Source organism: Rhinolophus ferrumequinum, chromosome 6 (assembly GCF_004115265.2).
Source record: "Rhinolophus ferrumequinum isolate MPI-CBG mRhiFer1 chromosome 6, mRhiFer1_v1.p, whole genome shotgun sequence".
Lineage (NCBI taxonomy): Eukaryota > Metazoa > Chordata > Mammalia > Chiroptera > Rhinolophidae > Rhinolophus > Rhinolophus ferrumequinum.
The window spans coordinates 19,384,464-19,409,693 of record NC_046289.1 but is presented as its reverse complement, the minus strand read 5'-3'; the positions used below and the strand labels follow the sequence as shown (position 1 = coordinate 19,409,693).

The following is a 25,230-nucleotide window of genomic DNA, read 5'->3' as shown; positions in this document are numbered from 1 at the left end:
AATATTTCAACATAGCCTTCAAGGAGGTGATGACCAATCCATTGGAGTGGCCATAGAGATGAAATCCTTTTGCCATCAAACAAACAACACACCAAATTGAGACGATGAGTTTAATGAATGATGTTAGCAAATTCTTCTGCCAGGAACATTCAAATAATTATAAAGTTCAATTAGCTATTTGCTGAGCATCTAGAATATCCTTAGCACTTTTGTGGAAAAGGCAAGAAAATTTTTATAAAGTGCGTGGCTTAGTGTAAGTCAAGAGTATTGCAAACTAGATGAGGAGGCAAGATTAAGATGTAAAAATAATACCATTCCATAGGTAAGAAAAAGTGCTAAGGAAATTTTAAGCAGAGTGAAATCAGCAAAGTCTGGAATTATAAGTAAAATTTTCACGAATGAAACTTGAAATGGAATTTAAGCTGAATAAGTTTTAACTAGAAAAAGGGGTTAGAAGAGCATTCCAAGCTTGGTGGGGAGGGCAGGGTGAGGGGGGAAATCTAATAAAAAAAACAAGGATGTGGGAGTAGGTATGGAATAGTCATCAGAAAACAAAAAGACTAGAATCATTAGGAAGGAAGGAACATGGCAGGAAATCAAGCAGTAAGTGGGAAATAAGAGAAAATGGGTCTGAAAATGCAGGACCAGAAACTCAAACAGGCATATTCAGAGTTGATACAGGAAGTAAGGAGCCCCTGAAAATGTTTTCCATTTCAAATCTACTCAGTACGTTTTTATAAGTAACCCCTGGTATATGAATTGGAATCCTGAGTGCACCCTTTTTTAGCTCAAACATTAACCTCTGTGCCTCACTTTTTTTCACTTATAGAACAGGGATCATATTTACCACAGGATAGAGGTGAGGAACACCTTTTCCCTGATTTCTTTTTTTTTTCTTTTCTACTCCTCTTGACAATAGTGTCAGGGAAGTGTCCTCTGGCTGAGATTGCAAGACTCCTGGGTGTGATGACATAAATCAGGCTCCCGTAGGCAATTGGAAGAGCTGAGAAATGGGACACACCCTTACAGTGGTTTCAAAGGACATTTTATGTTCCTGGAGAAGGAGAGACTTAAGCAGCAACCAAAATAACCTTGGATTTAACTTAACATGGAAAGGAATCTCACCTACGTTCTCTCAATTTCACACTCTCTATGAGATACCACTACACCAACAACAGAGGATCCAGAGGTCTAAAACTCCTGATTTTCATGAGTCTGAAAATGCAGGACCAGAAACCCAAACAGAATCATTTAATTCATAAAGTATATATACATAAATTGGCTCAGGATAGTCCCTACATCCCTGTGAGTTAAGTGGTAGAAATTCTCTTGTCCCATTTTAAAGATTGAAAATACTGAAGTTCAAGACTCAAGTAAGGGCTCCGGTCTGCCATCTCGTACCTGAAGGCTCTTATACTCAGCCATTCTATCCTTTAGATCTAGCTCTTCCCCATGTCTTAAGTATGTGTTCTACTCTCTGCTACTTCCAAAGAGATTATCTGGGGATCGCACTGGGTCACCCTTCTATTTTGTCAACCAGCTAGAGGAAGCAGCTTAACCTTGTAATAAATATTTCCATTTTGGCAACTTCCAGTTGGAAACTACTTCAGAACCTTTCAGCAAATGTCTGAATCAAATGGGTATACCCACTCATATTGGGTGGGTGAATTTTGTAACTATAATAGTTGTCATAAAACTATTCTGGGTCAGGTAGGAATCCACCTAGGGGAGGCTGACCCCAAGGTAGTATAGTGATAAAAGCATTGGCTTTGGCTTCAGATAGATGTGAGTTTGAATTCAGTCTGCATCCCTATCATTTAGCTCTTTGCTAGCTGTGCAACCATGGTCAAGTTACTTTACCTCTCTGAGACAGTTTTTAAACACCTACCTTATGGGGTTATAAGGAGGAATAAATGAGCCAAATATATACTTGTATGGTTATAGACACCGGGAATATGCTAAATAAAGGGTCATAGATATTTTTTTCTCTAAACGTCATTGTTTGTACAAGCAAAATGAAAGAAGGTAGATTGTTATCTGCAGAGGTTCCCTGAATTAGTCCATTCCAACTTCCCATAATCTGGCTCAGTCACTGGATACCTAATGCCAGTGGCATTGTGGTCAGAATTCAAGTTCCGTCTTCCTCCACTGCATTGAGAAGCAGCAAACACTTTATCAAATAAAACTTCACAAACATCTCTGCCAGTGACTTCCCTCCCAGCACATGCTCGATTTTTCTCCCCATCAGTGCTCACCTGCCATTTGTGGAAGTGGCCGGCTGACCTGCCTAAGGAACTGTTCCCATTGCTCGGCTATCAGACAGATTTAAAGGAAACTCTTCCACTCCTCTTTATCTTGCTGACTATTACAGGAACACTGCAAATAACACCAAAGGGAGCCCAATCTCCATATTCACTTCAAGCTGTAAAAGTCTGAGGCAAAGTACCCAGGAGGGAATAGAGACTCCATAAACTTCTAGAACCTTGAAAACTTGTTTAATCATGAAGGATCTGATGCAGGGAAAATAGACTCACCCTGCCCAAACCTGGTGAGTTCAATTAGACTCAGAAAAGCCGTTTAAAATTTAACCAAAGAGAAATAGCTCTTTTTGGTGGTGAAATCAATTTGAGAATCCCAAATTCAATAGATGTTTGTTGAATACCTAATATGCACAAAGCACTCTGAATATTACAAAGATATCATTCGTACTCTTAAGGCTGCAAGCAAATATTGTATATAAGACACATATATAATTTGCAAGGTTATGTTAGAATATAAGATCCTGATAGAAAAGTAATGGGGAATAAGTTTAGAGTCATATTGTAGGAGGCCCAGGATATAAACAGCTACTGTTTTTTGAGTACATATTACCTTGTAACTAGCATCTCCTGTAATCTTTCCAACAGTCCTAAGAAGTAGTTATCATCACCTTCATCTCATCAATGAAGAAGCTGGGTTTTTGAGGTATGAAATAGCTTTTCCAAAATCACCCAGCTAGAAATAGGCTGAGCTGGGATTTGAACCCAGCCAATGCCCACGGAATTTCCACAATGCTTCACTCCCTCCCCAAATGTCTGCCAAAGACATTTTTATTAAAGCCTAGGCAATTAGGCATCATTGAAAATTATTGAGCAGGGGAATAAAATAAGAGATTTGGGTTTTGAAAGATCGATTTGACATTAATTAGTAAAATGGATTAGAAACAGGGGAGATGTAATAAGGAAGACAGTTAAAAAGCTATTTTAATTGTCTGGCTAGAGGAAATGAAGGTTTGATCTAGATCAGAGGCAACAGGATGGAAAGGAGGGGGCAGAGACAAGAGATACTGCAAAGTTCAATTTATTAGCTTCGGTCAATTTCTAGCTGTGGAGGAATCCAACCTGAAATGAGATAGGTTACTGCTGGGTAAAGCGAGTATCGCTATGACAAATGCCTTCGAAAGGTACACTGACCTTGTATTTAACCCCCCAATGAGATGAGCTCCTTTTTAACTGCAATGTTCCATGATTTTAAGTAGGGTCTAAATAGGGTCTACTACATTGGAAAAGTGTTGCTGTAGACACCAGGGTCATCTAACAGTTGGCCTGAATTCATGGTCCATCTCTTCAAAAGTTATTCTAAAAATAACACTGTGCCCCAAAAGTCCATTGACTCCAACTTAGGATATGTAGCAAATGGTTGTCTTGTCACAAAAGGGTCTACCTGGTCAGGTGACTGGGGATTCTGGTCTATTTTCAGTTGAAGTTCAGGCCCTAAACTCCTTAAAAAAACTTTCAATCATTTAAAAATACTTAACTTTCTTTTTTTCTTTTTTGCAAACAGAATAAAGAGAAGGGGCAAAAAGAGATGCTGTTTTCTAAGACAATGAGGAATTGGAACACCTTACAGATAGTCATTTTAGGTGGTACTTACCAGTTTTTAAATTAATAGAACTTGCTAGCTCCAAGAATCTCTCTGGTCATCTAGGATTTTATTCCACATATTGTTAGCAAGTGGCAATATATAAAGGACAAGATCTAATATTCAAAACGCTTGTAAAAGTGAAGTCACTCCTGCCAATTTTAATAGTATTAAAATGATTGCACACGTCTTCTAGCAAATCTGCTGGCTTTCAACAGCTGGAATCAGACCAGATTCACCTTCTGTCTGCTGCATAAAGCCAGAACTCTGAAGACAGGAAAAAATTAGGGCCGGTATTAACTCTGACTTCTTGATCTTCTATCACCCCCGTTAGACTCAACTCATGAAGCCTAACTTTTGTATCATTCTGAAAAGGGACAGCTGGATGGCAGAACACACGGGGTGTCTAGGGCCTTATAAAATCACCGAGATGAAATTGCACAGAAGTATAAATGAGGCAGCTGTCCCCTTACTTATGTACATGGAAAAGAGAGCAGACTTCGTCAAAAGTAACACATACGGAACTGAGAAAAATGTATGAAAAGCCTCCCAGGGCCTTAGGTTGGAAACCAAAATCATACAGAATGGATTAGAATTGTGGTGGACATTAAAGAGGAAGGACGAGAATGATAGTGGGCACGAAAGTAAGAACAGGAGGACTAGGGAAAGAAGAGAGAACCATTTCTCAAGGAAGAGCCTGGTCACATCACAACAGGCTCCTTAGCTACTCATCCATGCAAGGTCTGCAGTGAGGAATGCAGGGATCTCGTTAGAAATACAATGAAATACATGCTGAGGCATCTGGGTGCCCGTCTGGATGAAGTTAATAATTAACATTGAACTTCTCTAGTTCTTAAAGCCTCAGCTACAAAGATGGTCCCCTCCCAACTCTATGGCTTTTTATGCTTAAGATGTAACACCTATGAATTTCTAATATAAGCCCTAGAAGTTGGAGAATTGGAAGAGCCTTTGAAATCATGGAGTCCAATTCCTATTTCCAGGCCCTAATAAGGACATTAAAAGGAGCACGGAATTTTGAGGTTATGTGATTTTCATTACTTGATCCTGTATAGAACATTTTGATAAATGTAAATTAATCTAATGAGAAAATTTATCAACATGTATATTTAAATTACCTTTAAAGTTTCTTTGAACATATCTTAAGACCTGAATAAAAATTATACAAACATCTAGCTTTAGGAAAAAATGATGTGGAGAATCCAAACTTACAAAACTGGTAAGTTAAAGGGCAATTCCTTTATAAAGCAATTACCTTAGTAATCTTTCATGGGGAATTTTTTTTTTCCTGGAGCATTTAAAACATTTAAAAACTGAATTTTGTAAACCAAAACCAAATTCCAATAGAAAATTTTTGTATAATGTTAAATGTCCCCAATGAAATATATTTAGAAAACTAGAGTTTGAAATGTTTTGTATCAGGATCAAGTTCTGAAATTACAAAAACCTATCTGCATTTTGTTATAAATATTTTACTAAAGATCTAATCTCACTGAGAGTAAAAGTCAAATTCCATACAATGACCTAAAGCCTTACAAGAACCTATTTTTAAAATTGCAAAATACTTACAGTTTTATTTCCTTTCCTTAGAATACTTCACTATCTAACACACTAGAAATTTTACTTATGCATGGTGTTTATTGTAAGCTTCAGGAGACCAGCTGTTTTGTCTATTTTGCTGTATTCTCAGCACCTTGAGCAGTAATTGGCATAGGGAAGGTAGGTGACTAATAAATATTTGCTGAATTATTGAACAGTCAAAAAATATGTCACCGTGGCTCTTGTTTATTTCTTATTCTTAAGATACATAAAGAGATAGCTAAAATGACATCTCCTCATTTATTTTACAAGCAGTCAACAATGAGAGATAGGGCATGGGTGTCCTTATTGGAGGGGACTGTTGTGAATCACATGATTAGAAATGCATATCTGTGGAGTTCCCTAACCTTTTATGAATTATATCTTTAGTCATAAGTCCAGAGTTCAAAGCAGATTGTATCGATTTTTATCCAGACAAATCATACAGTTATAGCCTACTTGTAACTATGAACAAACTTTTATTCGTCAGCATGTATATTAGTATTTGATAAGTTGAATTATTCTCAAGAATTCTGGGGGGTAGTTTCAAATTTGAGCCAGAAATTTCGAGAATCCTGGGCTTAATATTTGATCTGGTAAAATTCCAGGACACTGTGGCTTATTAAAGTGTGGTTTGCTTTCCCTCAGATCATTTCCTCTTAACACTTATCTACAAAGATAGTGCATCTTGTTCCATGACTAAGGTATATCTGAAGGACTGTCCCATCAATGGCAGCAGCAGAAACTTAAAGCTAAATTCAAACTCATCAAAGTTTGTGAATCTCTTCTAAAAGTTTGGGTGGGGACAGAGTCCCAGAGAGCAGTTTCCAGGCTCTCAGCCTCACATGGGGAGGTACTGGCTCGGGTAGGGAATGATCATCGGCTGTGATTGGTTGGCCATCAGCTGTAACTGGTTAGCCAATTGTCTACTGATGTAACTGTTTGGCTGCGTTGATTGGTTGGTTGGTTGGCAGGCAGAGAAGTGAATGGTAGACTGGGATCTTGTAGCTACTGCTGCGTGTGTCTCCCCGGACTCCAGAGAGAATATAGTGGTGTGACTCCCCTATCTATGGCTCAGTGGGTGTTCCTTTTTGGCCTCACCATATCCTGCATTCTTATGTGGGGAGCGGGACCAGAGGCCCCGCTTGAGGCCGCCCCACACAACAGTTTGGCATCAATTCCACCTTATAAAAGTGATGCTATTGAATTAATTGTACTTTAACAATGAAAAATAAGGGCAATATGAAGACATCAGTTTTCTTAACTCAGTTGAAAGTGGATGCAAGTACTTCCTTGAATAAACCCATAATGCTCTTGATCTCCTTTCCCTCACTGTTTTAAATTTTTTGTGTTTAGTTGCCTTCTATGTCAATCAGAATGTGTCCACTGGAGAACAACAATTCTAAAGACTTCTTTATTTTAATATACATTACCAGTTCAGTATAGAAAAAAAGATATTTGTCAAGCTGCTTCTTTATATGAAATAAAAGTTTAAATTTTTCTTTGGCATCTTCCAAACATTCCACAACTTGGTGATTATTAAAGATGTGGACACCAAGAAAACTCACAATCTTGTTCTCCTTTTATCACATCTTGCAATTAAACTAACTTGAAAAATTTAACACACGCTTCTGAAGAGTGATGCAAAGAGAGCCAGGAAATCACCTTTCTTTTTGACTGAAACATTTGTAACTTTCCTTTTTTCTCTTCATTGCTAAGTGGAATCAGTTTTTCTATGCTTAGGCTAAACATCTCAAATTCCTTACTAGTGGGGGGTGAGACCACAATGGTTCATGTATACAAGCTAATCTGATAAAAATCTCTTTTGCTGAATTCTCAAGCATGAAACACCCTGGGGAAATGTAAGTTGGGCTGGACCTGTGGACTGAGTTTTGGAATAAGCCCTGGACTATGAGTCAGACAACCTAAGTTCCTGTCTTGTTCTGCCAGTTACTAATTCTGGGAATATGGACAAGAGGTTTAACCTCATTGAGCCTCAGTTTCCTCTCCTATGTAGTAAAGGGAGGGGAAATGATGTGTTTTTTTAATTTTACCATCAGAGGGATATTTGAGGATTAAATAAAACAATGTAGTTACAGTGCTTTATAAACTGAATGATATTATATAAATGTGATAAATTATTACAATTGTTCCAACTATTGCCAGCTGAAGTTTGGTCCATGCCTGAATTCCGGCTGCGCTCTGTTCTCCTTCTTTATCATTTGGCCATGACTTCACACAATCCAAAAGCTGCACAAATTATTTAGCTGTACTGGATATTCGTGGTGTTTAATATTACCGAAAATAAACAGCTTTGCAAATGCGTTTTGCTCTGAGATTTCCTTGTGATTTTCTTTTTTTTTTTTCCCCACAGTTAGACCAATCCAGGGCAAAATGACACAAGAGTATTTTCAGCAAACTCCCATTATTCTTCCAGCAACACCATCTCATTCTTCTCAATGTCTTTCTTTTTTCTGGAGAATCACAGATTCATCTGGCTGTGTGTAACACTAGAAGGAAAAATCCGGTTTCAGTGGCACTCCGTTTTTGATTGCACATGTATGTTGCACCCCGGCTGGTCTCCCTTTCTCTAATTCACACTTCCAAATGTACCTGGCTAGAGCTCCATTCTTGAAAAATAGAGCCAATCTGATTAACTAATTAATACTAAGTTAATAATGGAAATAATGGCTTTATATGTTTTTTTTTGTACCCAGATTTAAAATGTATATTTTAATATGTGGGTTTTTTAAAATGCCATACCTCAAAGGGCACAGGGTGCTTCTAGAGTTCTTTCCTCCAAGAGGAATCTGCCCTTTTCTTTTCCCCTCCTGTATTTACTTAATGCTTATTGTGTCTTCATTCCAAGGGAGAACTCTTCTCTGATCCCTCTTATGAAATTAATTCCTTCCAATATAATTTCTTAGAGTAGCATGTTTTTCTCTTCATATCATTTCTTATAGTTGTAGTTTTACATTTATTCACAGAATTTTAATGACTTTCTCCCATCTCTTTTATAAGCTTCAAGAAAGTATAGACTAGTTTATATTTTACTTTTCATTTTCACGCTCAAGGGCCTAGAAGATAGCAGGCACTCAATAAATATTAAATGAATTGATATGCTCATGTGTAAAAAATTCATTTTTTTATCAGATAGATTTTAATTTTGAACTTCCTCCTAAAGGTGATCAAGGAGGATCAGTGGGAGTTCTTATCTGCAAGCAAAACTTGATACTAATTCTGGCTATTTCAAGTAAGAATAGGTTTATTTCAAGGGCTTTTGGGCTAATGGCAGCAGGGACTCAGCAAATCAACTGGATGCTGGGAGGTCAGGCTTGGAAACAGCAGAAAATAAGGTAACTCTAGATGTTTGAAACCAGAAAAAAGGGTGTAAACACAACTATTTCACGGACAAGAAAAGCTGATCTAAATTCCCCTTCTGTTGCCACCTGTACTAGTGCCTCTCCTTCCACTCTCACTACTGTCCCTATTCCTGTGTTGTAATGAGCCTGTTCTCCAAATACTACCATCTCCCTATGTCACTAAGGAGTCAGTGTGTGTTTAGCCTGTCTGGGCTCATAGAAGCTTGGATGGAGCAGAGTGAACACTCTACCATATTCTATTTAGCTAAGCTTAGGTCATGTGCCAGACATGGCTAGAAGAAGGATTCTTAGTGGGAAGAGACCATAATAGGCAGACACCAGGAGTTACAATCCAACCCAGATTCTTTCCATTTAAGAGAAAGAATTCCAGAGGAAAACCAAGGGAATGGGTCCTGAGTATCTAAAAGCCACATCAATATCAACTACAAGCAAGTAAGCAGTCAAAATAATTCCAGCTGTTTATTCTAAAAAGAAAAAATCTGAAAATAGCCAAAAAAAAAATAAGAGGAGAACATTCAAAATCCTTCCCATGGGTCCAGGAAGAAGTGTGAAACACAGAGATGGCAAACTCCCCATGGATTCAGATATTAAGCTTAATATGGACAGTCTTTCTACATCAAAAGAATCACTTAGGAATTAGAATTCCAATAAGGATGTCTATCTGTTTGGTGACAATAACCATCTAAAACTAGCCAAGATGGAACAATATCTTCCCAAAGTAAATCTATGCCGAAAGTCAAAGGTCAAAAGTTAGAGCAACAAACAGAACTCCTAGTTTTCCTCATTTTATTTCTCTTAATGCTTTCAGATTCTAGTCAATTAGTGGAATGCTATAACTGGATGTTACATCCATATGTGCAATACGTTACCCAAGAAAAACAGATTACTTACTGTCAGACGCTGCTCTACCAAAACTTCCATAATTTCTTGATCCTTCCATTTAATTGCCCCCGCCAAATCCATACTCTGTGTGCTGTGCATTTTTTTCTTTGCATGAACATATCTACTTTCTTTTCCCCTCTTGTTGCTTATCTCTTTTAATCTACAATGTCCTTCCTATTAATTTAGCTATTTGAAAGTTCAAAGCAATCCAACAGTTAATACCAAACGTTAAGGAGGAAACCTTTCTCCAAACTCCTGTTGCTTCCTTTTTGTGGCGGGATCCAAATTAGTGTAACACTTGGCCTCTGCTGCTTGTCTTGCTTGCCCCAGTAGTTGGACTTCTTTGAAACATAAACTTGGCCAGGGTAACTTAGCCCCATATTACTTCTCAGGAGTGTGCTGCTATCATCCACCTCATTCTTCCTCAGCATGTGCCCACTGCTGCTTTTCCATCTCTCCTATGTTCAGTGTTGCAAAATACTCACAGATGCCATATTCTGGGATTCTGAGATCTCATATGAGGCTCCATTGTGGGCATGGATTAATTTTGTGAGGTGATGTGCTTTCCTCCTTTGTTTGCCACTCCTTTGTTTCATTTCTAATTATTTAAAACCCACGTGGGAAGAAGGGTGCTATTTGAGGGCTCTTCAGAAACCAAAACACAAATCATTTTTAACCTATTTTAACTCAGCAGTATTACATCACCATATTTGCCTCTCTCTATGAAGTGAGTAAAATCTAGGGGAAATTGAGAAGGAGAAATAAAGGTTTGAGGTTGGGGTGGATAAGGTGCAGTCCCCTGGTCTAGAAGATTTTTTGTGTAGGATCAATCCTAATGAAATCCTAAGAAGACAGCTTAAAAAGAGAACATCTGGCTGATGGAGTCCACAGAGGTTAGAGCTACTGCCCATCCCAAATGTGCCAACACTGATGTTATGAAGAATGTTTATTATCTAGTATTCCCTAGCACGTGTTGCAAACAGGCACCAGGTGCTCCAATCCTCTTCTGTTGCACAATTAGTAGCAAACCATGCATGGAACACAATTGCTTGGCCCCTGAGTGATTTGGCTCTCCAGACTAAAGAGGCCAAAAGCAAGCTGGCGCTTCCCCCACAACTCAAATCACAGCTGGCTACTCTACTCACAGAACTCTATCCCAGCCTCATCAGTGTGTGTCCAGCCTGTCTAGGCTCATAGAATCTTGGAGGGAACACAGGGGAACATTTTACGTTGATTGTTTTCAGGCACAATTCTCTGTGCTGGTTGTTTGTCTATAAAGGGAAGTGACAATGGGTCCTAGATTTTATTTTGTTTGCTGAGGACTTGTTATACCAATAAAGTCAATAGTTCAAAATAATCCTGCAAAGGAGAGTTCACTTATTCCAGATTTTAAACGGCAAAAATTAAACAGGAAAAACTGTTTATGTTGAAAGAAATGAATCAGTTCCCTAGGCTGCAGAGAGGCTTTAGCCATTCAGCTACATAATCTTTTAAAAAATATAAATCAGATGATGTTATTCACTTGTTTAAAATCCCAATGGCTTCCCTTGTACCTAGAACAATCCAAACTCTTTGTATGCCATGTGCATTCCTGCCTCAGGACCAATGCTCTGGCTCCTCTCTGCTTTAGATACTTGCCTCCCCTTCTCCCAACATCCTGGACCTGATTGGCTCATTCTTACTATTTGATTCTCAACCCTAATGTGACTTCCTCAAAGAGATCTTTTCTATTTTATTTAAAGAGGCACACTCCAACCCTGGTCATTCTTGAGCTTGTTTTGTTTCCATTTATTGCCTACCTCCCTCAAAAAAGTATGAACTGTGTGTGGGCAGGGACCTTGATTTTCCTATTCAACATGGTAGCCCCACCTCCTGGAACAGTGTGTGTTGCAACATGAGAGGTACTTAGGTGGATCTGTTGAAACACAGCAACTCAAACACTCAATGTCAATTTGAAATATATATACACACTCATATGTACGGCTATAAAAATATGAGCAAACCTTTGTACAGCTGGTAATTGTATCAATTAATACCACTTGGGAGCGTAGCCTAGTATGGTTAAGATGAATCACCAGTTGTTCTCCATAAATCTCTCCATAGTACTACAGAGTCATTATCCCAAATTAAGGAATTCCGGACAAAAATTATATCTGTCCATTTGAACAGAATATCCCTAGTGGGCTTGTTCTATCATTCAATCACTCCTTACTTTTAGCACTCGGGTGAGAAATAAAGGCGCCGAAACAGAAGAAAAAATGCTGATAAAATTTTTGGTTATATCTAAGTTACTGTAAATAATAAGCAGTGGATTCAATCAATGCAGAACCTGAATTTTGGGAGAGATTTGAATCAATATTAACTAACCAACTTTTACTATTTTTTATTATTTCCAGCATTTTATGCTACATCATCTTTTTTTAATCTTTAAGTGTGCTATTTATTTATACATTTATTTATTGTTTCTTTAATTTTTCATTTTTCAATTACAGTTGACATAATATTATATTAGTTTCAGGTGTACAACATAGTGATTAGACATTTATATAACTTATGACGTGAACAACCCAGTAAGTCTAGTACCCATCTAACACCATACTATACTTATTACAATTTTTTTTACTGTACTCCCCATACTGTACTTTACATCTTTGTGCTATGTTACATCATCTTAAAGTGAAACTAGGAAACACTCAGGTAATACGTTGCCACGCAACAGCCTACCCGTCTGTCTCCTCGTACCTGCCCCTAAAGAAAGGAGAGTCTATGAGATGGATCCTTTCAGGGACTTTGCTTCACTTTTGTGTTTGCACATTATGTCTCCCTGTTTGGCCCCCAAAAGATGCTAGTCAGCCAATGACGAGTAAGATTCCCCACGGGGTGGGGGGGAACAACTCAAGCCAGGCACAGTCGAGTGGGGACCAACAGGAGAACCCACGGGGTTCATAGAGGTGGGCACTGCCCCCCACCTTTCCCCGGCTAAGGAGAGCCTCTGCCTCTGTGGCTGCATTCCTTCCCACAACCTGCAGGGGAAGAGACTCAGTGATGTGCTCTCCATCTATTCATATGCATACAGGTTTTGTCCATTGGGGAAGTACATACATCCCAAAACTTACAGTTCTTTGCCTGCAGGCAAGGGTGATTGGCTTAAATCAATTTCCTATTGTGATGTATGGAATTCACAGATCTTGAGATTGACAAGCTTTATCTCCTTTACTTCCCCACCTGACTAATAAAAGCTAATGCATAGGCCCGATTTGGGGCATCCAGTCCTCGAGGCTGCAGCCCCTTGGCCCCCCGCTTGCTCTTATTCCTGGCTACTGTCTTTTCTTAACCCTGCACCACCCTCCTCCTCGCTCCCCACAACCCTCGTTGCGTGGGATGCGACAGTAATAGCCATACAATAAATAATGTTTCGGTTTCTTTTTACAATATCATTGAACTTTTGAGTAATCTACTTTTTTTAAAAAAATTAGAAAAACAATTCTCATATTGTAGATTTTTGATGCTTGTCTGAATTTTTCATTTTTTAATTCAATGTTGCTTTGTTTAGATTAAATCTTAAGCTGTAATGCATCAGAATTGAGACAGAACCCATATCAAACTCCAGATGTCTTTTAACAACTGCATTACATCTGTGTGTGTGTGTGTGTGTGTGTGTGTGTGTGTGTGTGTGTGTGTGTATCACATATAGTATAGGTTATTCTCATGGATCCTTAAAATATCTTCAGGAGACCATGAAAATACTTTTATTTTTGAGGCTCCCAAGTTGTATGAAGCCTCTTTTAGTTGCAAGTGACAGAAACTTACATATATAAAACTAAATTAATTTCATACCTAAGGAAACATATTGGTATATGTAACCAGGAAGTAAATTAAGGTATTTCAAGGAAACGTGCCTTGGAACAAAGCCTTGGGAAAAGTGCTTCAGGAGCAAGAACCTCAAGTTCTGGAACTGGATCCTGGATTCCCAATGCTGCCAGGTCTGTCTTACTTTGCATCCATCTAATCTCTGCCTGCCTCTGCTTCTTTTTGTATGTTGTTTGAACTATTTCCTACTACAGAGAAGCCCTCTCCATATGGCAGTGTATGTAGCACCCATCAGCTGAAACTTAGCATGGGAAAATAAATCTTTTTCCCAATGTCCTTATATCAACCCCAGAGAAAGACTCCAATTGCTCCTACTTTAATTAAATGCTGACTGTTTTGATCAATGTTGGCAGAGTCCATTAGCAAGAAGGGAGATCTCATTGGGCAGGAAAAAAGCTATTACAGCAAATTTCAAAGGTTAAGAATCAAAGTTTCTTTCCTTTTATCATTTACTGAGTATTAGGCATTGGATTATGCATTGTCAGCACAGGCAAAAGGAACAATTCCTAGCACACTACTTTACACACATGCTTAATATTATTGTTGCATTGAGCTAGGAACTCAAGATACAAAATTAATTAGTTATCATTTTCCATCAGTGAACTCAGTATAGCTTGGAGCCAGGCTATAGCCATTAAGAGTCATACATGATAGCTTGTAAGTACCAAGTGAGATATGCAGCTGACTAATGTCATAGAATTTTTCAAAGGAGTCAGTATTATTGGGGCTAAAATAATCTGGGATAGGTTCATGGAAAAGATAGGACCTGAGTTGCTGGCACATTTCAATGGAAAGACAGAACCTAGATAAGCAGAGTCACCATCTTTTCTGGAGCTAACCTTTCCACACTGGTTAAATGTACCAGCTACGGCTGAAGTCCATGAAGGAACCAGAATTCTAAGGTCTTTGTCCAGAGTTTCCCTGTAGAAATTCAGAGACAGTATTGAGCACTCACCTCTCTAGCTTCAGGGTTCTGACTAGTAGATGTACATAAAAATAAATTGCCAAACAAAGATCTGAGAATCAGCGTCACAAAGGGCCAGGACAGGGCCCCTTTGTAACTGCTAGACTGAACCAGAATAGAGTTGTTGTTTTTTTCCCTCTTCACCTGTGTATTAGTTTCTTAGAACTATTGTGAAAAATTACTACAAACACGGGGACTTAAAACAACATAAAGTTATTCTCTCACAGTTCTGGAGACGAGAAGTTCAAAATCAAGATGTTGAGAGGATCACACTTCCTCAAAGTTGTCTCTTTTAGCTTCTGGTGGCTCCAGGTGTTCCTTGGCTTCTGGAAGCAAAATTCCAATCTCTGTCTCTATCTTTACGTGGCTTTCTCTTCTGTGTCTCATCACAAATCTCCCTCTGCCTTTCTCCTATAAAAATCCTGTCATTGGGTTTAAGGCCAAACCTAAATCTAAAATAATTCCATCTCAAGATCTTTAACTTAATAATATCTACAAAGAGCTCTTTTCAAAAATAAGGTCATGTTCACATGTTCTGGAGATTATGACTTGTCAGGACATTTATTTTGGGGGCCACTTTTTAATTCGCTATATCCTATATTGAAGACAGTTGGCATCGTTTGACTTACCTACCCAATCAGATGTCAACCAAGAGATTGGCAGACCCCACTTCCACCCAACTGGACTTAATGCCTGGAAATCAGAAGAAAAGGAGAGAACTAGAGGACAGGAGCACTGCTGGATCTGAGCACATTCTAATCCAAGAGACCAAAACACAGAGACACTTCTATTCATGAGTAGTGCCCTCCCTAGAGAAATGTGGCTCACAGGTAGTGGAGTTTTCACCATTCATTTTCATGACTTCTTATCCTTGGAGACTAGTCAGAAAGATGTGGAAGGTGAGCCTGGATGTTCATTCCAAACTACTCCTCATATCCTGTAGAAGAAAAAAAATAAGTTCTCTCCTCTACAGCAGGCCACAAAAAGAGAATATGGGCTCCTGCACTGACATTTCCTATCCTGGCCATCAAAAAGAGAAACATTAGCATGAAGAGCGAACAGTATAATTCGATCTAGAAAGTCTGAAAAATTGGCTCCAAAATGATACATCTATATAGTCATTTAGTCATTTATTCATCCATGTAGGCTAAGCACAATCTAGGTTCTGTAAATACAGAGGTAAATGAGGCATTCAAGGTCCTTGCCCAATTAAAATGTATAGTGTAGTTAGTGGGACAACATACTATGTTATAGTTGCATCTTCCATTGTCTAAGTGCTGTGATATGAGAGCACAGACCATGGAGCATTGTAATATAGTTGTGAAGGGATGAAGGGAAGTAATGGCACTGAGACTTAGAATCAAAGAGAAAGTGTCTGGGTAAAGGAAAGCAAGGTGGGGCAGATGACAGATGAAACAGACCTGGAACTGCAAGCAGCTGGTGAGATAAACAGAAATTAGAACAAAAGGGCCTTTGTAAACATGCTAAGGTGTTTGGACTTGTCTTACAAGCTTTGAGGAGTCAGTGAAGAGGAAGGACATAATCAGATTTGCATGTTGAAATGCTCACCCTGATGGGAGCATGAAGAATTGATTAGAGAATACCAGAAGTATAGGGGCCAATTAAGAGCCTCTTGTGATAAAATATGGGTGTTGGTTGGTATATTAGAAGCCAAAACAAATCAAAATTCCCTGTGGCCCTCTTATTCAGTTATCTCTATTTACAATTCCACAGGCTGTGGGTCTCAATAGCCAGTCTATGGTGGAAGTTAGATATTGCTCCTTGAACTTCACTGAGCTGCATCTTTGGACTTCAAATTGGAAGTCAAAAGAAGATATCATTGGCCTCTGTAAGTAAAAATTCTTCAGGCATATTTGGATCTAGGGACTCAAACAATGTCATCAGGACTAGGTCTCTCCCCCTTCATTTCTTAATTCTGCCCTCCTTCATGTTGGCAGTACCTTTTGTCAGGACTTCTCCAAAGTGGTGGTTTCCTATATCAACTCAAGGGATAAATCTTCCTAGTTCCATGAAAAGTAGGAAGACTGCATTGTTTCCTCAAATATTTGAGAGAAAAGTCTCTCATTTGTACAAATTGAATCATACCTCCAACTGTGAAACAACTAAAATGGCAAGAAGATAGAATATACTCATGAGGTTGGGTCTGGTTAATAACCCAACACCATTGTGAAACTCTGAAGACAATGGTTTTATTTCAGTTATCTACTGCTGCCTAACAAACCACCTCCCAAAATTTAGTGGTTTAAAAAAAGCAATTATTTTATTTGTTCATGATTCTGTGAGTCAGGAATTCTGGCAGGTACAGTGGAGATAGCTCATGTCTGTTTCCCAATGTTTGGAGCCAACAGTTGGGGGTCTAAAACATGAGGGATAGTTGAATAGGGGCCATGTGTTTGGAAACTTTGTTCAAGCTATTTCCCAGGTTCCTCAGCTCACCTGCAAGTGGCCTCTGTATGTGGCTAGCTTGGGCTTCCTTACAGCATGGCTCAAGGTCATAAAATTTATTTTGTGTCAACTGGGTTACAAAAAAGAATATGCCGATAGGACAAGACATTGAACATCCGACATTGGTACAAGCACTTATTAACTCTCTACCTGAATCATGTTTTCTGATCGTTTTTTACCAAAGCGAGTCACATGGTCAAGCCCAGACTCAATACCTTATTTCCCCGAAAATAAGACCTAGGTGGACCATCAGCTCTAATGTGTCTTTTGGAGCAAAAATTAATATAAGACCCTGTCTTACATCATATTATATTATACAAGACCCAGTCTTATATTACATTATAAGACCTGGTCTTATATTATAATAAAATATTATAGTAAAATAAGACCGGGTCTTGGATTAATTTTTGCTCCAAAAGACGCATAAGAGCTCATGGTCTGGCTAGGTCTTATTTTCGGGGAAACACGGTGTGGAAGACGATAAAGCAAAAGCATAAATACTGGGAAATGCAATTCAATTGTGAGCAGGAGGCAATAATACATCAAGCCTACTACAGGCTTAGATGGTGAATTTCTCACAAAGATAATGAGCCTTCCTCAAGCTGCTTCTTAGAGACTATTGTTAGTGGTAATTAGTAGATCAGAAAAGAAAAAGGATAGCAGCCACCAAAATTTTGCTGCAGCTGTAAGATTGCCTGGCAGATACAAGGGAATCCTTTCTTGGGCACTCTGAGAAATAACTAGAGAATATCATGAAGGGTACTAAATTCCTACTAGAGCTTGGTGTCATTGTAATTTAGGTGTAAGTAGAAATGCGACTTCCTTTTCTAGTTAAAATCTGGTGAGGTCTAGACTTAGTAATTACGGAGAACAACATTTATAAATATGTAGTATTTTAAAGCTCAGACTATTTCCTTAGCTTTCACCCCATTTCTCCACATGATATTTGAGTCACACACAACCAGTGGTCCCTATTATGTTTTAGAGCAAACTAACCAATAGACTATATGTGCCTTTATGAGGGAAAATAAAATTTAACCTGTGATTTGAAAAATAATAATAACCACAGGGGTTCAGCTATACTATAGCTTATCAAAGTAAATATTTTCTATTTTTTTCTCATTAGTCCAATGTTGGTTGTATTAGTCAGGGTTCTCCAGAGAAACATAACCAATAGGATATATAAAGATATATAGGAAGAGATTATGAAGAATTGGCCCATATGGTTATAGAGTCTGAGAAGTCCCGTGATCTGCCATCTGCAAGTCGGAGGCCCAGGAAAGCTGGTGGTATAGATGCAATCTAAACCCAAACAATCAAGAACCAGAGGAGTCGATGGTATAAAGTCCCTGTCTCAGTCTGAAGGCCTGGGAACCAGGAGCACTGATGTTTGAGGGCAGGAGATGATGGATGTCCCAGGACAAGCAACAAGAACAAATTTGCCCATTCTCTGCCTTTTTTGTTCTATTTAGGTTCTCAACCAACATACTGGAAAAAGCCCACTCACATATTAGGTGATGGTGATCTTCTTACTCAATCTGCCAATTTAAAGGTTAATCTCTTTCAGAAACACACCCAGACACAAACACACTCAGACACACCCAGAAGTAGTCACAGGCACACCCAGAAATAATGTCTTACCAGCTATCTCTGCATCCTTTAGCCCCATCAAGTTGACACGTAAAAATTAACCATCTCATTGGTCAATGCTACAAAACCCACTTTTCTGAGAGGAAATACTTCCAAATGGCTTCGATTTAGAAGTAGTGGTGATACTTTCACCAATAAAAGTGTCAACATAAGAAATGCCCAAACCTCAATAGAATTTTTATGAGTTTGAGCCAAAACTGATGACATATGCCAGGGATCAAGATCTTAAGTGATCCATAGAATAATACTTTTGTTTATGCATTTGAGATTAAAGAGGGAACATAAGGAAGATTACATGAGGGTGGGAGAAAGCAAGGTGGGTGTTGGATTTCAGGATGGTTAACAAAATTCTTTGCTTTCCTCAGGGTGGTTATGGTTATATGAAAGGTATGCTAACTCAGATGCACAGAAAGAATGGGCAGAGCTTACTTACGGCAAAGATAACCCTTTTATTAGGTTGTTACAAAAATAATTGCGGTTTTTGCAATTATTTTTAACCTTTTAAATCACAATTACTTTTGCACCAACCTAACACTAAAGAAGTTATAGGCTTAAGGTGTGACTACCCTCCATGCCCTGCCCAGTTAGGAATCTATAATCAGATCACCATGTGAAGCATCTTTCCATAGAGCCCCTTTTTCGTCCACAGCATTAAAAAATATACACACACACACAAAAAATGACTCTGACTTTAGTTAGCCAACCAATAAATTTTTGTTGTACATCTAGAGTGCACTGGGTGCTAAGATTACAAGCATTAGACAAAGTCCTTACATAAGGACTTACATTTATATGTGATGGAGGTGCAAGAAGTGAAGGGAAACATGATAAACACATAAGCAAACAAGATTTCATGTATTGATTAGTGTTGTAAATAAGATAAAATGATGATATAATTGCAAGTGATCTAAGGGAAGGAAGATGAAATGGGATAATATGATAACAAGTGCTTGAGTAAAGAAGAGGAGGTTGCTTTCTAAGATGGTGGGACTCACCATTCTGAGATTGGAGAGCTGGTAAATAACTAGTTTGAGTCACAGATGAACAGGCTGAAACTACCACCTATGTCTCTTGACTCCATGAGATTATTAGTTACTATGTAATTTATTGTTGTTATGACTTTGTTAAATTAACATTTGTTAAGCAGAGCACAGGGTGCCAGTGTTGAGTCCCAGTTCAACAAAAGATAAAAAAAAAAAAAAAATTGAAGTAGAGAAGTTTTTATTTACTCACAGGTCCTAGAGGAAGTATGTGGCATGCCTTCGGGGGTCACACAGGGAAGTCAAGGCAGAGTGCAGACAGAGGAAGAACCTCAGGCACTCGCCTTTACTAGGATCCACGGATAGAGTGCTTTGGGGTTTCCAGGCTAGGACTGGATTCGTCAATTCAAACCAAAAGATCAGGGTTTTGGTCAGCAACACAGGGATGTATAAAGTGTACATACAGTGCTGGGAGGCCAGGGAGATTGTTTTTCACAAGGACTGTTGCATAGTCGTATCAGGAACTTACATTTGCTTGTGATTCGGTGGGCAGTTGGCCAGAGCATGCACTTGCATGAGGGGCCTAGTGTCAGTTTAAGGTCCCTGCAGGCTGCCTGGCCAAACCAAAGGGATGCCAAGGCAGCAATACCATGGAGTAACTTAGTAAACTCTCAACAATTGTCCAAATTAGGACACTTCCAGGAGTGAATGGGGGATACTACTAATGATGACTTCAGGACAATAGGAATACGAGAAAGGTTAGACAATTAAATTCTCGAACTTTCCCCTGTGTAAGTGCACAGTGGAAAGTTCTCAAACTTAATTGTCGACCTCATAAACCAGATTATCTTGGGTGAGCCAAGACATGTAGTCATACTAAATTTAGTGAAGCAAAATACGCTGTTAGCGTTCTTTATAAAATAATAAGAATAACAATAGTGATAATAGGCATTTATGTCTGGAGGCATTCAGGTCCTTTCACGTATTTTATTTAACTGATTTTCTTGATAAAAGGAGAACTTCTCACAAATGAGAGACTTGTTCCAAATAAAAAGGCAAAATAACTCACAAAGATTTCAAGGAACACCCTTACATTTTAAAAATCCGGTATGAAAACTTTAGAGGCCCTATTAAATACAAAGGATTTCAAAGAAAATAAATATGAAAATAAAATCAGCAAATATTGACTAAGCACAGGCAATGTGCTGGGTTCTGGAAGACACATAAGAACAGACAAACATTGCCCTTGAGAAGCACTATTCAGAGAGGTAAAAGTACTTCCTACAGCTAGAACATTTCTTATAACTCATAGATACAGACAGCAGAATGGTGGCTACCAGAGGGGAAGGAGGGTAAAGGGAGGATGAGGAGGATAAAGGGGGTCAAATACATGGTGACGGAAGGAGACTAGACTTTGGGCAGTGTGCATATGATGGAGTTCATAGATGTTGTATTACACAGCTGTACACCTTAAACTATATAATGTTATTAACCAATGTTACCCCCAATAAATTTAATTAAAGTAAAAAAGAATACTTGTCAGGTGACAAAAATAAATAAAGGCCATGAGTGTTTTCGCCTTTTGCTTCCTCTGTTGTTGTATAATCCCGAAGTGGGAAGACTTTGGCTGGTGTTGCGTGTACACTGCTGACTGGCTACTTGTGCTACTGTCCCCACTGTGTCCATGAGTCCTTGCAAAAGGAGTATAGTGATCCCCACGACCTCAATCTTTATACAATGTTTGGAAAACAAAGGAGATACAGGGGTGAACACTATTTTAAGAAAGTGTCCATATCAGAAACAACCAAATCGGCAGAGAATTTTCATGAGTTTATTTGAGCTAAACTGATGACAATTGCTGGGAAGAAAAATCTCAACGGATTGAGAAAATGCTGTAGAGAACGGTAATTTTGCAGCTTACTTTATACTTTAGAATCAAAGGAGGAGACATAAGGAGGGTTACACACAATCCTTTGGTGATAGATTAAGGGGGTGGGAGAAAGCAAAGCGGGAAGGGGGCATCTCTGGAATTGGATAAAAAGCAACATGGAGAGACACACACCTCTTTTACGTTGGTGGGTACAGAATAGTTAGGAATTAATATTTACAGCTCATAGAGATGGTATGCGGGGAAACCAGAGGGGTTCTGTGGTCTCCTGCTCTGGTGCTGGAGGTTGTGCCCTAAGGGGTCAGGAAAAGATTACAATGACATTTCAAAGGTACATTATCTTAGATGCAAAAAGGCAACAGACCAACGCAGTTAAGGTAAAGATTGACCTTTGGCAAGGAAGCTACAGGCTTAGGACCTGACTACGCTCTATGACTTGCTTCTAGTTAGGAATTTTTAATTCAGACCATCCTATGTGGTTACTTTTAGTTTCTGAGATTGTAGGGCCTGCCCTGCTGGCCTCCCCTGAGCTTGTCAGGTTTAGTATGTGGCTTCTTTTTCATCCACAAACACTACCTGCAGGCAAACCTTGAGGATGACAACTTCTCTGGGTACCTCCAGCCTTCAGTTTTATTTCTTTCTTGCTTGCTATATAGAATAATGAGTACCTACTTCTAGAGTCCCTGTCCACTATGAAAGCCTAGCCTCAGAGATGAATTCGATGCATATCCAATCAAATCAATTGACTTGTCCCTGGGTATTTATGGTTCAAAACTTATTCCTAATTGCTAAAGAAAAGCTTTGTCCACGATTAGAGGAATTTCAGAAATCTTTGAGAAAAGATGGACGAGGAGCTCTGAGAGGCAAGGTGCCTATTCTGATGAAGTGTAAAGCCTAGCAGAAGGGAAAATCGAATTCAAGATATTCCATAGAAAATAGCATTTTAATATCCAAAAAAAGCCCTGACAAATAGTCAAGTCTTTTGGGAGATGGGCATGGGACTGATGGTGGAGAGAAGGGAAGAGGAAATCAAGGTTGACATTGTGAATAATTTTGCTTGTAACCACTGTTAATGCAGCAGCTGGTTCCAAAATTTTTCTAAGTCACTCAGCAAGCTAGCTTGCCTAATAAATGAGGAGTTATAAAGAGCTCTAGTATTTATTTTCCAAGAAAGCAACAGATATCCAAACTTAGGAGACATTTTATTCAATTCATTCCTTAGTGACAGGAGATAATGAACTGAGACCTCCAAGGCAGCTGGGAGACCAGCAGCCTGCCACAGCCTGTAAACCCAGAGGCTTCGGGTTCAAAAATGATCTTTGTCAGTAGCCTGGCCTGACCTCCTGCACGTTATATAACTTAGCTCCCTCACATGCAAGTTGGGGAAACAGTAGAGACCCAATCAGAGGGTGGTTGTAAAGATTTTGTTAAGCCAAGTACAGCAGTGGATGTGCACTGAGAAAAGTCAATATGCATTTGTCAACTGGCTTGAAATGAAAGAGAGTCACAGTGGGGAGACTGTGGTGAGTTGTAACCTGCCCAGTCTTTCACTTCTGTGAAATAACAGCCAGAACAGTAGGAGAGAATGGTCCAATAAACACCCTGATGATCACAACTCTTCCTTGTAAATCACTCAAATGAGACCTCCCAGGTGGCTGTAGATGAGAAGAACTCCATTGCCAAAAGAAGGGGGCCGATTTGTGGGATGAGAAAGGAGCTCAAAGCACAGCCAGAACAGTTGCATCTATGCCTCCATGACATCCACATTATTCATTCACTCGTTCATGCATTCGTTCATTAAAACAGTAAATATTTATTGAGTTTCTACTCAGGGCCAGACATTGTGTTGGACATATAAACTCAAGACCCTCGTCCTGCCCTCAAGTTTATGATGCTGTGGGGAGAAGACAGACAATACAGTGATGTAAGTATCTTGACAAGATGAAAGGATGCCGTGGGAGCCCAGTAGAGGAACATCCAGCCAAAACATTGGGAGGGGATCAAGTGAGATTTTTAGAGGAGCTGATGTCTAACCTTGTCGCGTCCCACCCCACGAGGGTTGTGGGGAGTTAGGAGGGCAGGGCAGGGTTAAGAAAAGACAGTATCCATGAATAGAGTGTAAATGGGGCCAAGGGGCTGCAGCGTCAGGGACTGGGCCCCCACTCAGCCTACGCATTAGCTTTTATTACTTAGGTGGGGAAGTAAAGGAGATAAAGCTTGTCAATCTCAAGATCTGTGAATCCTATACATTATAATAGGAAACTGATTCAAACCAATCACACTTGCCTGCAGGCAGCTGAACCCTAAGTCTCAGGATGTATGTACTTTCCCAATGGACAAAACCTGCATGCATATGAATAGATGCAGAGCACATCATTGAGTCACTTCCCCTGCAGGTTGTGAGAAGGAATGCAGCCACAGAGGCAGAGGCTCTCCTTAGCCGGGGAAAGGTGGGGGGCTGTGCCCACCTCTATGAACCCCGTGGGTTCACCTGTTGGTACCCACTGGACTGCGCCTGGCTTGAGTTGCCCCTTCCCCCCGTGGGGAATCTTACTTGTCATTGGCTGACCACCCATATTTCTGGGGCAAAACAGGGAGACATAAGGTGCAAGTACAAAGTTGAAGCAATGTCCCTGAAAGGATCCGTCTCACAGACTCTCCTTTCTTTAGGGGCAGGTACGAGGAGACAGACGGGTAGGCTGCTGTGTGGCAACATAACCTGAAACTGAAAGCTCAGTATGAGTTATTCTAGCAAAAGTGTCATGAATAGGTAAGCAGTGGTGCTGGAGAAGCTTTCAGGATGGAGAACAGTGTGCCCAAAGGCTCAGAGACATTTTTTTGAATATTTATGGATTGATCCCTACGAGGCAAGCGACATACGAGATGCACTGCAATACATTAAGATGAGCAAGATATTAGTCCAGGAAGAAAGAACTTAAAACCTAATGAATAAGATGATTTTGACAACAGTTACAAGACAAAACATAATTCATGTTTGATAATAGTTACAAGACAAAGCTCCCAAGACCTCTTAGGTTTGATCAAGTGGGTTGATTCAGTCCCCCAACCCAGATCCCATAAATGCCACCTACAGTGGCAAGAAACTGCCACCTACAGTACAAGAAACTAGTTATTCGCAATTGTGTTAGCCAAATAATCATTTAATAGATAATTTTCTTCTTCCAGCTTTTATGATATCATAAGAAGGGGAAAGAATTACAGTCATTCTGTATTTGTATGCTCACTTGAAAAATGGTCAATTCAGTGGTTAAAAGACAGCCAGATTGCACTTCAATGAGTTGATATTGATTCACTCTAATCAGTTCAGTAATCTGAGCTCTTATAATTATTAGCACTCTATTCTTTTATTCAGTATTTATTCTCAACGGCCTTATGGTTAGGAGCAACAACAGTGACCTCCACCAACCAGAGGACATTGAAAAGGCCCTCATGAGGATAGCCTATGCCCAAAATCTAACACAGATTTCTACATTGCAGGAAACGTTTGTTCGCTCATTAATGACTTGGCACAGGACATGAAAATGCCTAAAAATCAAGCAGAAAGAGTAAACATTTGAAAGATGCAAATACTAAGGAGTAAGAGCAAGCCATTGGTCATGATTTAAGAACATAGAAGTCAAGAGGTGCAAC

The 25,230-nt window shown here is 39.3% G+C and overlaps 1 long non-coding RNA gene across 1 annotated transcript; it reads right to left on the bottom strand.

Annotated features, from left to right (window-relative positions):
- Nucleotides 1-14,995: 14,995 nt before the first annotated feature.
- On the bottom strand, nucleotides 14,996-21,864 carry LOC117023700 (uncharacterized). The gene is made up of 3 exons (XR_004423243.1): nucleotides 21,754-21,864; nucleotides 15,424-15,532; nucleotides 14,996-15,288 (listed from the first exon to the last, which is right to left on the bottom strand). It is a non-coding gene; the product is annotated as an uncharacterized LOC117023700 (long non-coding RNA).
- Between the last annotated feature and the right edge of the window lie 3,366 nt (nucleotides 21,865-25,230).